At 36.2% G+C, this 16,923-nt stretch overlaps 1 pseudogene; it reads right to left on the reverse strand.

The window, feature by feature from the left end:
* Window positions 1-119: 119 nt before the first annotated feature.
* Window positions 120-4,763, reverse strand: LOC120160063 (annotated as a pseudogene).
* Window positions 4,764-16,923: the final 12,160 nt, after the last annotated feature.

Here is a 16,923-nt window from a genome sequence, read left to right on the forward strand (position 1 = left end):
ATTCATTCTTGTGGAAGGGAAAACGCCCGTTTCGGCACTTGGCTTTTGGGTTAGCTGTAGACCGGCTTAATGGTAAAGAAAGCATTTGCACAGGAAACCAAATGAGATATACGAGTTCCGCATTAGAGGTACATTTTTTGATTCGCCGTGGTAAAGTTGTTGCTTAATGGCAACTCGTTACATATAAAGCGCAAATAAGTTGAAAGTTTTAAGTTGCCGTGCATATACAAATGGTTTAAGCAATTTCATCATGCTACCACAAAAGCACTTGATGAGCCTGTGAAATGCTGAATTGATCCCAGAAGCCGTTTCGCAGCTCCAAAATGCCTTATTCTGTAAACTCCTAGCGAGGCAGATGGAGGGATTGTCCATTCAATGGTTGCTGACTTCGGGAGCTTAGCTTCCAAGGTCTTGACCATTTAAACCGAAGGCAGAAATCATCATCGTCATAAGTTGGAACCCATGTGTCTTTCCCTCGGAGTATCTCAACGAGGGCAAACGTACCTTCCGTCATGAGATCATTCCTGGGGCAAGCTGACCAGAAGACAACAGTCGCCGTGCTACCTCTCTTGAAAGTTGAGTTAGCCGGAACATCAGAGCTGACATCCCCGAAATTTGTACCAAGAGGAGTAGAGTCCATTACGACAGGGGGGAGAAAACCTAGTTGCTTCTCTAGAAGATTGGGAGGTTGCGGGCCTGGTTCAACAGGTTGGCCTTTGCTAAGAGAACTTGCAAGCTTCTGGAACTCCTGAATGTAGGCACTGAGTGTGTGTGGACCATACAGGGTGGAGGCGCCCTAAGAAACAAGAACTTGTAAAAGAACTAGACAATAATAAATACGAGTTCAGAAATTCCGAACACAAATGAAATCGCAGTCACCATTCCGAAAATTCACATGCTTTTTTATAGCCAATACATGTTCACATTTGGGTAATTATCCACGCAAGTATTGCTGATTTGGCACTGACCTCATATCTCTGAACTTGGTACTCCTCGAAGGTAGTAATATACTGTGAATATGTATTAGTCAACCCGGCTATAACGACATGAATGTTACTACCGAATTCTCCATTACCACTACTTGTAAGCATGGTTTTTATAGCATCGCGAAGACGCCTTCCAGACATCGTTGTAAATTCTGCTTGAAATAAAATGGTGAGAGTTCATCCTTATAATTGCACATAGTAAAGAAATGGAACACAGTGCTCAGAAGGTAACATCAAGACATGGTATTAAATATTCAATTCGAAATGAAAACTAATGATAGAAAAGGAGAAAAACTACTACCTCCAGGTACACCGAGAATGACTAGCTGCCCAATCCGAAGAATCTGTATTGGAAGTATTGAAGGCTGCCAAGATTACGAATGAAGCAAATGTGTCATCAGTGAACTTATGGAAAAAGAACTGCAAGCATTGTATTAGACATAACAGAAGACACCAGAGAAGTCCACAAGTCAAATGATTCAAAAATATTTCATCAGGCATCTAAGTAAAGCTCGTATTATGGCATATGGCTTTCACGTTACAAAGAGTTGTTTGGACATACATGTCCCCTGAGATATTGTTGCAACTTACCGCCCAATCATATGGCTGCTTCATTTCACCAGTATCTAGCAAGATGGGCTTTGGATGCTGACAATCAACTTGTTTTTTATCTGGAGTTTTAAGAAAGTTGCGCACGAGCCTCCAGAAAAGGTTTCCCTGACATAACATTACAGCAACATTAATCGTACAAAGTAGGCAAACATTAGGCCTGGAAAAACTAAAAGCTGCACTTATATTTCATGCATTCTTAGATCACCTTGTCATCTCCCTGCTTAAAATCAAATGCCCCAGGGCCATCAGTCGTTCCTGCTGCAAAAGCAAATCCCATTGCAGCAGGACATGTTTCAACTACCTCGGAACCACCTCCTGCGTTAGGAATTGTAACCTCAAGCTGAGAAAAGTCTAAAAAAGTATGGCGATAGTCGACCTTTCCTTTTAATTGCTCAGATGCTTTGTTAAACAGATCCGCAGCTTTATTGAATTGTCTCTCTCCAATAATACGAGTACTCTCAAATTCATCAGGATAACTGCCACGTAAAACACAAAATGCAATTTTAGATTTCAGACACAATATATATGGCATGACATAAGCGAGCATAGCAGGCAGAGGTATAGTACCCCGGTCCTCTGCCGTAGCATAGTTCATTCTTTCCACCACAGGTACTATGATTGAAGTCACAAGGAAGACCAGTGTCGATGCAAAATGCTCCAAGTACATTGGGACTAACATCACCACAATTTGTTTGGCAAAATGCAGACACAAATCCTGGTTTATCAGCCTGTCTAAGATCATTCCTGACACGTCTAGCAGTGCTTGAAGTCCTGGTTGCAGGCCTACCAGGAGAAGACTGGAAAGACGTGGCAAGTTCCAGCAACTCGTGGTCTACATAAAAAAGACATTAAAGAAATATTATACAGACCCAACGAGCACATCAAGGAGTTAAGAGCTACAAATTATGGATCTGATAAAGAATCTTTCAAGTCAATGCAGAGTTATTGAAACTGAAAGCTAGAAACTTACGATTATGATGACTGCTGGAAATGATGTTTGAGACTCTTCGAGGTATTCCATCGGTATTCAATTCATTATTTTTACTACTGTTCTGCTCAAACCAATCTTCCATAAATCGTGCTGCTGCACCCTTGTTATCCCCACTGATCAGTGAGTTTGTACGACTCATTGATGTTCCATGAGTCGCAAACCAGTTGAAGCTACCCACTGGGCCCCACTGGTCATCTACAAACTTTAAAAGGGTCATTTCTTTATCAACATTGTATTTATATTTGCTGCGCTCTGAAGAAGGGTTATTGAGATAGGCACTCGGACTACGGTTTACTCCAGCATCCAATAGCTCTCCTGTTGACATCCAATAATCTTTAAGCATAACCAAATGCATACACCTCTAGTATACAGAAAAGAGTGGAATTCACATAAAGATAGAAACAAACAATTTCAGAAAAGTTGAAGCCGCGAATATAGATTGCCCGAGCCAGAATCAATAAACTGCATATTTCATGTTCCTTACCCTTGTTCACAAAAATAGATCCAGGTTGGAGATTTTCGTGAGCTTGTACAATACTTTTTTCGATGCCATCTACGAGGACATCAAATGACTGACGAACAAAGCCAAGGGATGTAACAATGTACACCACATATTGGAGATAACCACCAGGACCCGCATGGGTATGAATACCGCTGATAGCAACATTCTGTTCAGTATATAGGTTCCCATATCTGCAGGTATAAGAAACAGCTAAATTAGGGTAGACAAGACAAGTGTTAAAATATCAACATCAAATACTTATCAAACTAACAAGCGTTTGAACAAGTATCCCATTTCTCTATTTCAAAGGCTTTGATGTCTTTGGTTCAGTCTTACTTAAGTTAATGCAACATTTTTTCTAAAAAAGAAAAAAACAAAAGGTCAGGCAATAATATTATATCTTAATTTGAAAGATCATGATGAATGAGTTTTAAACTCGAATATGTTCTGCTTTCGTGATGCATATAATACTTGCTTCAAAGAGATAATAACATAAACTTCAATCAGGATAGCAGTTTTATATGGTTAAATAAAAAACAGATCTCCAGGCATAACTTGCAGCGATAAATAATTACCTCGCTTTCAATCTCTCAAGAACTTTAATTGTCACTAATTGTGATGCCATGCAAGCATCGAGATTAACAAACACTACTCGTTTTCCCTGAGGCTCAGCCACAATAAATGATCGAGCACGCAGCCTAAAGTGAATCCCTGAAGCTATTTGTTCTGTGTTAGCATATCCCATCATATTAACATCCGCTGCAGGTCCAGTAATGTCATAGCTTCCAAGCCCAATTAAATAGTTGGAGTCCGACAGCCCGGTATTACTATATTGCAGCAAAAGTACCAGAGATATCCATAACCACATAGATCTCAAATGAAGTCGAGAATGGCAGCTAATAGATGCAAGTAATTCCATCATGAACCCAACAAGTACACCAAGCAGCACGTATTATATTCTTCTCATATCCCTTCATCAAAGACAATCGCATGTCAAAGTTTTATTTTGGCAAAAAGCCAAACATTAATCCAAGATTTCTCTTATATTTTGCTTCAACTGTCTGACATTAGTATAGTCACATACATAAAACCAAAAAGAAGTTCCATTAATCAAACTGAAGATATCATAAAGGAATAAACATAGAACAAGTTGTATGATCACAAACAGGTTTTAATTCCATCTTTTAGAATAAAGCAAATAAAAAAAAGTAAAAAAAAATAACAATCTTCAAGTATCCAACGACAGTGTAAACTAGCTGATCATTGAATTAATCATTCCAATCAATTAATCAAACCTTAAATAACTAAATATCCATTCTCGAGCTAAGAGACAGTAATCAATTAAAGCGGCAATGAAGCACACCTTCCAAAGACCTCATTGAAACAACTCCGGAAGAAAACCCATTGAAAAAGTGGAACCGATAATCACTTTTTAGTGCAAGAATCAAGAAAATAAGAAATGATTAAACAATACCCACAACTTTAAAAGAAGAAGAAAGTTGGGGTCCGAGAGAACTGTACCTTTGTATCAAAGTAAATATTGATATGGGCTTGCTTTGAAAATTTGCAATTGAAGATATAGAGAAACAAGAGGCAAAGTTCTAAAAGAGAAGTCAAACCAAGGAAACTTAAATTGGCGATTGCTTTGAAGGGAATACACTTATAATGTACATAAGGTAAAAACGGCGTCGAAGTGATGCTTATAAGTTTCTGTTTCTCTCTTGTCTGCTTCCAAAAGAACTAGGGTTGGAGAAGGTTCTCGCAATTCATGCATTCCATCGCCCAATTCAAGAGCCAATCTCGTTAGGTTATCTGCACATCTATTCCTCTCTCTCAACTTGTGTCGCAGCTTAACTACCCATTCTTCATTTCAAGTAATGCATTTTCCAATTGTTTCTTGTTGTTCCAGATCCTCAGGGACTTCTCTCCATTCAGGACATCAATGACATCAATGGCTCCCAACGCATCCGTTTCAATTATAAATTTTTTCGCTCCTAGAGACTTCGCTAAGACAAGACCCTTTGTTATTCCCAAGATTTCGACTTCTAAACTTGGCGATTTTTTTTTTTTTGAAATATCACCGTCCTCTTTTTTTTCTCGATCAGATACCGTTCATATTATATTTCTTGATCTAATATTTCTTGTAGAAATGTGCGTAACGTTGATTTGGCGTCACATGGGGTAATGCGTGTCTCATGAGATGCGCCTTATGTTGATATGGAATACACGTGTGTATAGCGCGGCCTCTGGAACGCGCTTTAAGCCATATAGAATATAGCGCGGGGCAAGGGTCGCGCCTTACCTGAGAATCTGCCACGCGTAAGCAAGGCGCGCCTCCTGCAGCGCGCCCTAGGTATAATTACCCACATACCCCGACGTTTCACACCACAATCTCTCTCTATAAATACCCCATCCTCAATCACTTTTATCACACCAAATTCTCTCAATTTCTCTCAACTTCTCTCAAATACTCTTATAATCTCTGTCTAAGGTATATTTTATTATTTTTTTAATATTTTGAGTTTAATTTATTTAAGTATTTAATTTATTTAATATTTTACTTAATTAATTTTTTTGCAGATATAAAATGAAAGACGGTCTACTTCGCTTGGATGGAAATCATATATCTCGACACTTTGCTAATACGATAACATTTTAACATTTTAATTTAATTAAAATTATTAGTAATAATTTGTTGATTTATTTAATGCATGATTATTAGATTAAGAATTAATTTTTGTAATTATTTAATTTTAGGAGAATGACCGTGTATTAGATCCTTTTATTAGGAACCTTAAGTTAGTGATATCTAGCCGTGTCTTGTCGTATTTAGTAGATGTTGAATTCGGTTACATAAGTAGATATCAGGGTCACTGTAAGATAGAATCAGACTTTATTTCTGCCTTAGTAGAGCGGTGGAGGTCGGAGACCCACACATTCCATCTTCCGTGCGAAGAGTGCACGATTACACTTGAGGATGTTTCTATGCACTTGGGGCTTTCGGTGGATGGAGATGTGATATCGGGGATCGCGTAGGGTTCATGGACTGCTTTGTGTCGGGATAATCTAGGACGTGACCCGAAAAGTTTTAACGGTGGTCGGATACCGTTAAATTGGTTAGATGCCAATTTTCGGGAGTTGAGCGAGGACGCGTCAGATGATGAAGTTAAAATATATGCACAGGCACGCATACTACAGCTGATAGGAGGGTTGTTGATGCCGGACAAATCGCGCAACCAAGTTCACTGTATGTGGTTGCGACATCTTGTCGACTTTCGTGTGACCGGATCACTCAGTTGGGGCTCGGCAGTTTTGACTTTCCTGTATAGAGAGATGTGTCGAGCCACTGACTACAGGAGTAATGCTATCGGCAGATATCTCCTGCTGCTGTTGTCTTGGGCATGGTATCGATTGCCCTTTTATGTCCCGTTGTGAAGAATCCATTCGTATTTCCGCTACTCTGGAGGTAATTATAAAATTGATTTCGTATATTAATCATTTTATACAGTGTATAATATTTTTTCCTTGAATAGGTGGTCTACTGACAGGAAAAATCATCAGGAGCTACCTGGTGATTTAGAAAAAATTAGGGTGCTAATCGATCAGAAGGCTGACACACATGTATGAATTTTAATGTTTAAAAATCGATTTTAGATTATAGTTATATAATTAGATTATTATTTTGATAAAAATTATATATATTTGTTTTAGTTTGAATGGGTGTCATATTCTAATGATGATGTGAGGATGATGATCCCACCTGAGTTGAGGGGCCCATCAGATGTTTGGATGGCGATGGTCCCATTGATATGTTATGCGACCGTCGAGTGACACTCCATTGATCGTTTACTCCGGCAATTTGGTTGTTTTCAACCAATTTCGGAAGCATCTCGCAATATGGACGAGTTGCATAGCACAGATAGACGCGACAAGACCTATACAGATTGGCTGGTGAGGCATCATGAGTGGGTCGTGTTGTGGGAGGATCGACATCGGCGCCTTCCCCGTAGAGAACCCATTTATGTTAATGACTTAACGGTTGGTGATGATTATTATGAATGGTTCAACAGAAACGGGAAACCGTTTCTGCTTCCCGATGATGCACGAGGGCGAACCTTTCCACGACGTCGACAGAGACGTTCACCGATACAACACCATCGTCCCCCAACTCGTGGACGGAGAGCAGGTGCTTCTGGTTCATCCTCAGTTGCACCAGCAGGACCTTCACAGCAGCCACCGACTGCAGCGACTTACATATTGCAACCATATATGATGTCGTCACCGCCTTTCCATTACCAGATGCCACGCCGCCGCCTTCACCTGGTTTTATGACCCCGCTGCCGCCACCTTCACAGAGTTTTATGACCCCTCCTGGAGGCTATTATGGGTCTATGTTTGTATATCTGACTTGGGGTTCATATGCTGGATATTTGGTGGGTTCAACCTCATCACCCATGGCCGCAGCACAGACACCTCCTGTACAGTTTTCACACTCAACGATGTTTGGGTTTTATGAGTTTTCCCAGTTTTCGCATGCCGGTGGGATAGTCAGTCATACACCTCCAGGGTCCTTATTATATGGAGGTGTTTCGTCGTCATTAGCTCCTCATCAACAAAATTTAGCTGCTCAGGACGACGACGACAATGATGATGGTGATGACAACGAGGAGTCACAACCAGTGATACGAAGAAATCCTCCTCGAGACCGACAGCCACCGCCCTGCGAAACACATTCGCGTCACAGACATCGATAGATTTTTTTTATATTTGTATTTAGTACTTTTTATTGTTGTTGTTTATTGGATTTTTTTATTGTAATTTTTTTATTATTTATCATTTAATACTTACTTTAATTCGTTATTATGGTTGGATTTATTTTAATTTATTTTGTTAAATTTGTTGGACTTTTTGTTAATTTATTTTGCTTAATTTTGTTTATTACCATTTAATATTAGTTATTGTAATTTGGTTATCATTTACCATTTAATACTTATTGTATCGTTAATATCAGTTATTCGTTAATATAACGCCAACGTCCAATCTCGTATAATTGTATCATTTTTTTTAATCTTCATCAGCGGTTATCGAATAACATTAACTTGAAGTAAATGCAAATTAAAGTACAATAATTATTAATTGATAAACAACTACATCATTTCCTCATCAATTGTTACTTGATGACAACAGAAGTGGACATGTTTTTCTAGTGTGTCATGGGTTTCTACAATTCCACATCTTATGTCTTGTCTAGATCTTTCTCGAATATCCATATCACAATGAATTCAATTGAATTTTGGACGACCACGCTCCCTCAATAAACTCGGATTTGGTACAATCGGAAGCCAATCTTGAACCCCATCAGGGTTTTTATCATTACCTATGGGGGGAACTCAAATTCGTATACCTTAAAACTTCATATAGTAGGTATATGTGATCCACAAAATGGTTATAGTCTTGACCTGTATGTGAGCAAGCTGCTATCACATGAGAGCATGGATATTTCAGAGCTTGAAAAAACCCGAAGTCTCACGTTCTATCCCTTAGATTTACTCTTAACGACACAGCTTCAATCCCTTGAAGAGGTCGTGGAAACTCTGTGATACAAAACATTTCATGCCTTCTAGAGAAGCTTGTTACAGACATCCCATTTGATGCAGTAATTTTTTTTTTTGTAGATCTGCAACTAATCTAGGGTGATAGACATGACCGCCTTGCATCCAGGTTTAAGTTTGTCCCCTGAGTTTCGCAAAAAGCGCCCCCAAACGAAAATATAGTCTTTACCAAAGCCGCTACAGGTAAGTGACATGCACCCTTTAAGGTTGAATTGATTACCTCTTCTAAGTTGGTCGCCATGTGTCCATATCGATATCCACCATCATATGCGTTCGTCCACATTTCTTTATCGATGAGGCTGATGTAATCGTATCCTTCCTCGTTCTTCATCCGCAAATCTTGAAGCATTGATTCAAACGTTCGAGGAAGAATTTCGTAACCTGATAAAAAATGTATAACTTACTAACCAGATCAAAAGAATCAAAAGAAAACAAACTACATCAGTTTCACTTACCCATGCGCACAAGTAATTGACATTCATCATTCTTCTTGTATCTTCCATGGTAGTTCGCAGCAATGTGTCAGAGACAATACCTATGTTGGACAAAAGGTGGTTGCCATATTGGACCCAAAGACTCTATTGCTGCTTTGATCCCAGCTCCGCGATCTAAAATGACATATTTTCCCTCGTGATAACATGTGCACGTAAATTTCAAAAGAAAAAAGCCCAAGAATCTGTATCTTCTCCTTCGACAAAAGCAAAAGCAACTGGAAGAATGTTGCGATTGCCATCTTGGAAAACTGCCAATAATAAAACTTGCTTGTATTTTCCATACAAGAAAGTCCCGTCGATCTGGACGACAGGTTTGCAGTATTTGACAGCATTAACACACTATGGGTAAGTCCAAAAAACCCGGTAGAATTGGCATTGATCGCAGAGAACTCGATCATTATGGTATGCATAGGAGGTTTTAAAGTCCGCAATTGTCCCAGGATTCAACCTCCGTACCAGCCTAAACCAGCCTGGAAGTTCGTTGTAAGATGCATCACATTCGTCATGAAGTTTGACAATGGCATTTTGTTTTGCCAACCAAGCTTTTTTATAGGAGATAGTGTACCCATACTGTGATTGTATAGTTGAAATCAACACAGCAACAACTATATGAGAGCTTGTTTTTACCATAGGCATGATGGCTTGGCATATCACTTCCGAGTCCAAGTTGGGATGATCTTGGTTAACCCCTCCAGCACAACATGTGTGAGGATCGTTGTATACTGTTAGTTCCTATATGTTGTTTTTCCTCTTCTTCTTCGATACGCGAACCATCTAATTACATCCATTTTCGCGTTGGGCACAATAGCATACATATTTTTCTGTCGTGGATCGGTCGACTCTCGATTGAACAGAATTACGGATATTGTAATTTTTTATCGCCATCATCGCTTCTTCTTTGCTTGAAAATTTTATGCCTAAATATAACTCATCATTATTTATTGATGAGTAATATCCATAGTCACCGAGATGAGGCATATCCGCAAATTCTGGCGTATACATTACACCATAATCAGCTTCATACATGTGTCCTGGAGGGTCAGATTGTGCCACATTTGCTGGAACTTCATCCACATCATCATCATCATCGAAGTTGAATTGCGGTGATTCTGGGTGAATGAATAGTCCAGTCTCAGCACCATCCGTACCAGGCTCACGATGCGGTTCTTCTGGTGGAGATGATGGTTCCTCCATGCTCTCCACATTTAGGTTGAAGAACCTACTACTTGCACACCTTCCCCTTGAACTGGAAGGCATATCGACATTCAGATCGAAAAAGCTCGCAGTCGAATGCCTCCCCCTAGAGCTTGAAGCCATTGTGTCAAATGGAAACTTCACAGACTGTTGCGTCGATGGCATCTCCATATTAAGGTCAAAAGGTTTTGCAGATGAATGTCTTCCCCTTGAACTGGATGTGATGTTGCCATACGGATTGTTCGTCGACCCACCTCGGTACATATCATAAGGAGTTGCGGATGAATGTCTCCTCATTATGGCATTAAAATCATTACACATTACTGTCGTCGGGTTGTCAACTTGATCAACTTGTCCAGCCAGCCCATAGTGAGAGCTTAATGATTGACCCTGAACAGCACGCACTTGAACAAACTTTGCATACATCTCAATATCGCCGTATGAATAATTACTTTGAGAAACAACCATCATTTCAACATCATCATTGTTCGATAGTTCGAACGTTGTATAAGTTAATGGCAACAATGATGTTGGAAATATGTACTGCAACGACAATATTCTTTTACTACTTCCAACATGAATCTTCCTCGAAATCTTCGTTATCAGCTCCTCAAGAGTTATGTTTCTCTTGAATGATATTTTAACACGCTCATTCTTTGAGTTTAAAAGTGCGACAATATTATATCTGCAAAAAAAATAACTGAAACAAAGCTGATTAAATAAATAATATATGAATGAAAATATAACACAATAATTTTTTTACACATAAACGTAAATAATTTAAATAATATAATTTTATATTATCACCTGTACCGCAAAACTATTTCGACGTATGCTCCCGCTTTCTAATTTTACAAACACAAAAATTAATTGACAACAATTAGTATAATATTTTTTCAAATAATCATAATAAACAATAAGTATAATAAAAAAATTATCACAAAATTACCTAATAACGAAAAAATCACATGAACTTCTCAATCAAATATGAAAAGATTGTCGGATTGTTGTATTAATTTTTTTTATAATCGAGATGAGATGTGAGGAGTTACCGGGGAAAATGTTTTTATAGCCGGGAAAAGCTACAAGACGCAGTACATGCACCGCGCCTTACATAATTATATTAGATAAAGCTAAGTCGTGACCCATGGTCCGCGTCTAATATAATTATGTTAAATGTAAGGCGTGGTCCTTGCCCCGCGCTATACCCTACGTGGCCTAAGGCGCGCCCCAGGGGCCGCGCTATACACTCGTGTATCCCATGTCAGCATAAGGCGCGCCTCATGGGGCGCGCCTTACCCCACGTGGCACCAAATCAACGTTAAACGCACTGTAGGGGGCGCCTTTCTGCAAAGGGTGTTAGATCAAAAAATATAGTCTGAACGGTACTTGATCGAAAAAAAAACGGTGGACGATGATATATCAAGAAAATCGCCTCTAAACTTATTGCTCTTCCGATTTGACAAATAAAACCTTTAATCCAGTCGCCATACCTTAAAGAAAATAACATTCTAACTACTACATAAATTTTTAATTGTAAAAGAAGACGTAATATTATTAATATGAGTATGAATTATGTTAAAAATAATATTTAATTAATATTAATTATATAAATTTTATATTGGTTAGATATTTATTTTTTATGCATTTAAATATAAATTTAAATAAATATTCACTGATTGATAGAATATAAGGTTCATATACATATTTTATTATCAATGTTATTTAGTTCGTGTTTATATTATTTAATATATACTTTAGATATATTTTTTAGACAAAATTCACATAAAACTTATTTTAAACATATAATCAATCTCTACAATCTTTCGATCACACCCACTAATATAATCAATCAACCTTCCAAACCTCAAATAATGGAATCATAATCACCAACCATACATGACAAATAAATTATAATAACAAGAAAATACACAAATAATGAAATTTCCTTACTTTCGTCATCTTCATAAACATGTTTCACTCTGTTTCTGAGAGTAAAAGACCATCCATTTCTAACCCAAGTTTATTTCTTTACTAGTGTCATCATCACCGGATACAATTGAGGTTTTGTAAAGAGATTAAAAAAATAATGTTTTTTTTGGGGGATAAAAACTCGAGATGGAATCATTTGAAGGGCAAAGCAATGGAAGTTATGATCTTTCATTCAAGATCTTATTGATATGAGATTCGAGTGTTGGTAAGAATAGTTTGCTCGTTGGCTAAATTTCAACTTTCGTAGATAGATTTAACTACCACTCGAAATAAAGAAGAAGAAAAAGAAGACACGTGGGTTTGGATTTTGGATTTTGGATTTTTTTAATCGCTACTTCATATTTTCGTTAAGGGGTTAATTGAAGTTAACGACAGATAGATTTAAATCGGATAGATCGATAATGTTAGGGACTTAAATCGGACGGATCAACAACGTTAGAGACTATTTACCTTTAATTTTTTAAATTGGTGGCCAAAGTTAGTCATACCGAAAATAAAAGAACTATTCACATAGTTTACCCTTAATAAAAAAGAAAAAATACCCCATTCGGTGTGACTTTCTAAAAATACTTTTAGTTAAAAAATCATTTTAACTACAAAATCTAAGATTTCTATTTTTTTTTCATTTTTCAACTTTTCGGTTGGAAGTAAATTAATGATTTTACTCTTACAAATGCATAAGCTCCACTTAATTATATATTTACATTTTTTATTTTAATATTTAATATTAATCTTTAAAAAATAATTTATTTTAATTACTTAAAAGTAAATAAAATTCATGGGTTATATATTAAAATATTAATAGCAAGTATTACAAAATATTTTTTCTAATTATATTTTTTATATGTATTTTTTATTTTTTATTGTAGTTTAAATTGATATAATTCATATATAATAATAATAATTTTTTTAAATTTTATTATAATTTAAATTGATATGAATAATATATAAATATAAATATAATTTAAATGTTATATTTTGAATTTACAACATAATATTTATAACGGACATATCATTTTTTCAAATTCAATTTTTAACAATAATCTCAAATATTTAAATTTTAAACTACACTTTTATCCAATACTTTTAAAAATCATTTCTCAAAAATTGTACCAAACTAACCCCAAGTAAAGCTTTCCTATACGCCCATTTTCTTCCTTTCATCTGTGTGTTGAACCAAACAAAGCATAATAAGTTTATTATTAAATAGTGTTTATTATCAAATGGATTGATTTAGTCCTTATAATAGTAAAAAAATCAAATATGACCTAATTTTAAAATTTAACATTTATTGCTTAAAAGAAACAACTAATTTTTTACTATTATTTGTATCTCGACTCTAAACAAAAAATTCCATTTGTATAACCATAAAAACTATAAAAAATAATTTGCTAAATAATAATTTACATTTTCTAATAAAAAATGTTGATTTTCTGAAAAATGCCCTTGATTCTTATTATTAGTACTAAATCGGTCCGTTTATTAGTAGATGAACTAATGTGAACCAGTTTGTATAATAAAAGAATTATATTGATCTATTTATTAGTATCAAGACTAAAATAATACAATCTTTATAATATAGTGGCCTATCATGTGTTTTTACCTAATATGTGATAAACAAACAAACAAACAAAATTAATTAATTACTTGGGATTAGGCTTATCAAATGTCATTAAAGACTAGTAAGTTGTCTAGTTTGTTTAGCTTAAAATTCGGGTATAGTTATTTAGCTTAAATGTCGAGATGAGCTGAAACTTGTCGAATTCAAATATTTTCATCATTTTATTTCACTTTTATTTTATTTTTGTAAAAATAATCTTAATTTTAAATAATTTTTATTTTTATATTTTTAGATAAATAATTTTTATTCCAAATCCAAAAGGGATGCAACTACAGTTGCAACAATACACCAGACTACACTAATACAACTAAACCAAAAGCTCAAGCAATAAACAAAAAATAAACAAAACCTACCACAACATCAAACCAAACCAAACCAAAACAAAACAACTACCCAACGCCATTTACACTAATCCCCAATACACAAAACTACAGGTTCACCCTATCCTGCATAATGATGTAGCAGCCTTGCAGCCTACAACATCTTTAATCTTTCCATATACCACTTCTGATGGCCTCTCAACTCCCCTAAAAATTCTGCAACTACGCTATTCCCATATACAATGCAAGAAGTTGGTCCAAGCAATCTTCAAGATGCACACAATTAGAGAATGACATCTCAAGTTACAAATCACCCAGTTCAAGCACTCATCCCAACCCCTCAACCTGCAAGTCTGTATTACAACATTCCACACACAGCAAGCATAAGGGCATACACAAAAAATATGATCCCTAGATTCCTCATCCAAGCCACACAATACACAATCTTTGTCCACCACAATGGCCATACAAGCAAGCATATCTTTCGTAGGTAGCCTATCAAGGATGACCATCCATGACACAATTGAAAATTTAGGTACATACCAGGCAAATCAGATTATATTATGCCAATTAACTTTTTCTTTCTTGTCCTGTATACTCTCCCAAATACGCATGCAATTCACCTTCCTCCAGTCTACTCTTCCAACAAACAAAATCACAACCTCCACTCTTAATTTGATCAACTTCTTCATAACCCAACTGTGACTCGGTTTATAATCAATAGACCAATTATCCTGGCCTTTCAAAGTATAATCCTTAATCCAAGCCATCCACAGAGAGCCCTTATCTACAAGGATGCTTTTAATGAGTAGCATACTGCATGATCTATTCCAACAAGATAAATCCTTTAATCCTGGGCCCCCATCAGACTTCAATCTGTAAATTTGCCCCCAGATAACCCTTGCTTCCTTAGAAAGAGTATCATTTCCTTTCCAAAAAAACCTCATATACAATTGTTCAATTCTTATGATCACAGCTTTCGAAAAAACCAATTGCCTGCACCAATTGTTGGAAATGTTAAACAATACAGCTTTGATAAACTGTAACCTTCCACCATATCTCAACTTCTTATGAGATCAGACTGCAAGCTTACCCTAAATTTCTCCAACAGAGGCATTTAATTTTTCTGGGTGAACTTCCTAGCCACTATAGGTACACCAAGGTACCTAACAGGTGAATCCAGTAACATTTTTAATATTACCTTGGACCTTATCATCTATACCACACACAAATATTTCAGTTTTATCAATATTCAATTTCAGTCCAGATATCCTATAGAACACCTCTAAAGCACTCTTCACTCCCACCACTGAATCCACTGAGCCCTTGCAAAAGATGAGCAAGTCATCAGCAAAACATAAGCGAGTTAAAGAGATTCTCTTGCACTTGGGATGGTGCTTAAATATCCACTCCTTAGCAGCAACATCCAATAACCTAGATAACACATTCATTACCATTACAAACAAATAGAGTGACAGAGGGTCCCCTGCCTTACAACCCTCTTCCCACTAAAATACCCCACCAAGCTGCCATTAACACCACTGAAAACCTTGAATGTAACACCCATCTCCCGTATACCTTTCTGTACACGAGATACGGATGTCACATCACTTTTTAAATATTTCGTCATTTGAAAAACTATAGAATTTTGTTTAAATTTTTAACAACCTCAAAGTATGACATTCATATAAGTAAAATACTAAAACTATCAATTTAAATACATTGCAAAATATTTAATTTAGTTCCATTACATGCCAATTAAGTTTTCAAAAGGAATAAGATTGCCCTAACGTTACTGACGGGTCAACCTTAATTGATGATCGCTGCTGCACTCCTTACGCAACTAATCTTTGCCTTTACCTACGCGTGAAATCAACACACGTTAAGTATTTACTTAGTGAGACATAATACTGCAAAGATATCAAACTTATACATAAATATCTTATGAATACTGAATGATGATTTAAATTGCAAAATTCATAAGGACCAGATAAGCCCTTCTCAATTACACCATAATTCTTTCAATAAGTCATCTAAATTATTCTTAGTAGGCTGAGCCTATCTATCCTTATATATATGTTTCCACCATTATTCTTTATTTGCAAAGTGTACGTTAAATTAGAATGTATTATACATGTATTGCACCAAAGTGCCAATTGATCATGTATATTTTATAATCATTATGGGCAACACCTTAACTACTGTTAATACACCATTTGTATTTTCATCTGTGCATCCTTTCATACCCATTATGTATTATTTACGTTTTTCCTTTATAACATCCATTCATATCAATTATGCATTGTTGTACATTTTATATCTATATGACATCCTTTCATATCACTTATGCACCGTTTATATCCAAATGCATTATAATTCACTTAGTCTTTGACCCAAAAGAATTTATTTTTCATCTAACTTGCATGATTGACCATTTTCTGCCAAATGCACAGTTAGGCCATTTATTTTTTACTCGACAGTCTTTAACGGTTCATCTAACTGGCATAATTGACACTTTTCTTCCAAATGCACAGGTAGGCCATTTATCTTTTACTCAACGGTCTTTAACCGTTCATCTAACTTGCATAATTGACACCTT

Source organism: Hibiscus syriacus, unplaced genomic scaffold, assembly GCF_006381635.1.
Source record: "Hibiscus syriacus cultivar Baekdansim isolate YM2019G1 unplaced genomic scaffold, ASM638163v2 tig00111388_pilon, whole genome shotgun sequence".
NCBI classification, from domain to species: domain Eukaryota; kingdom Viridiplantae; phylum Streptophyta; class Magnoliopsida; order Malvales; family Malvaceae; genus Hibiscus; species Hibiscus syriacus.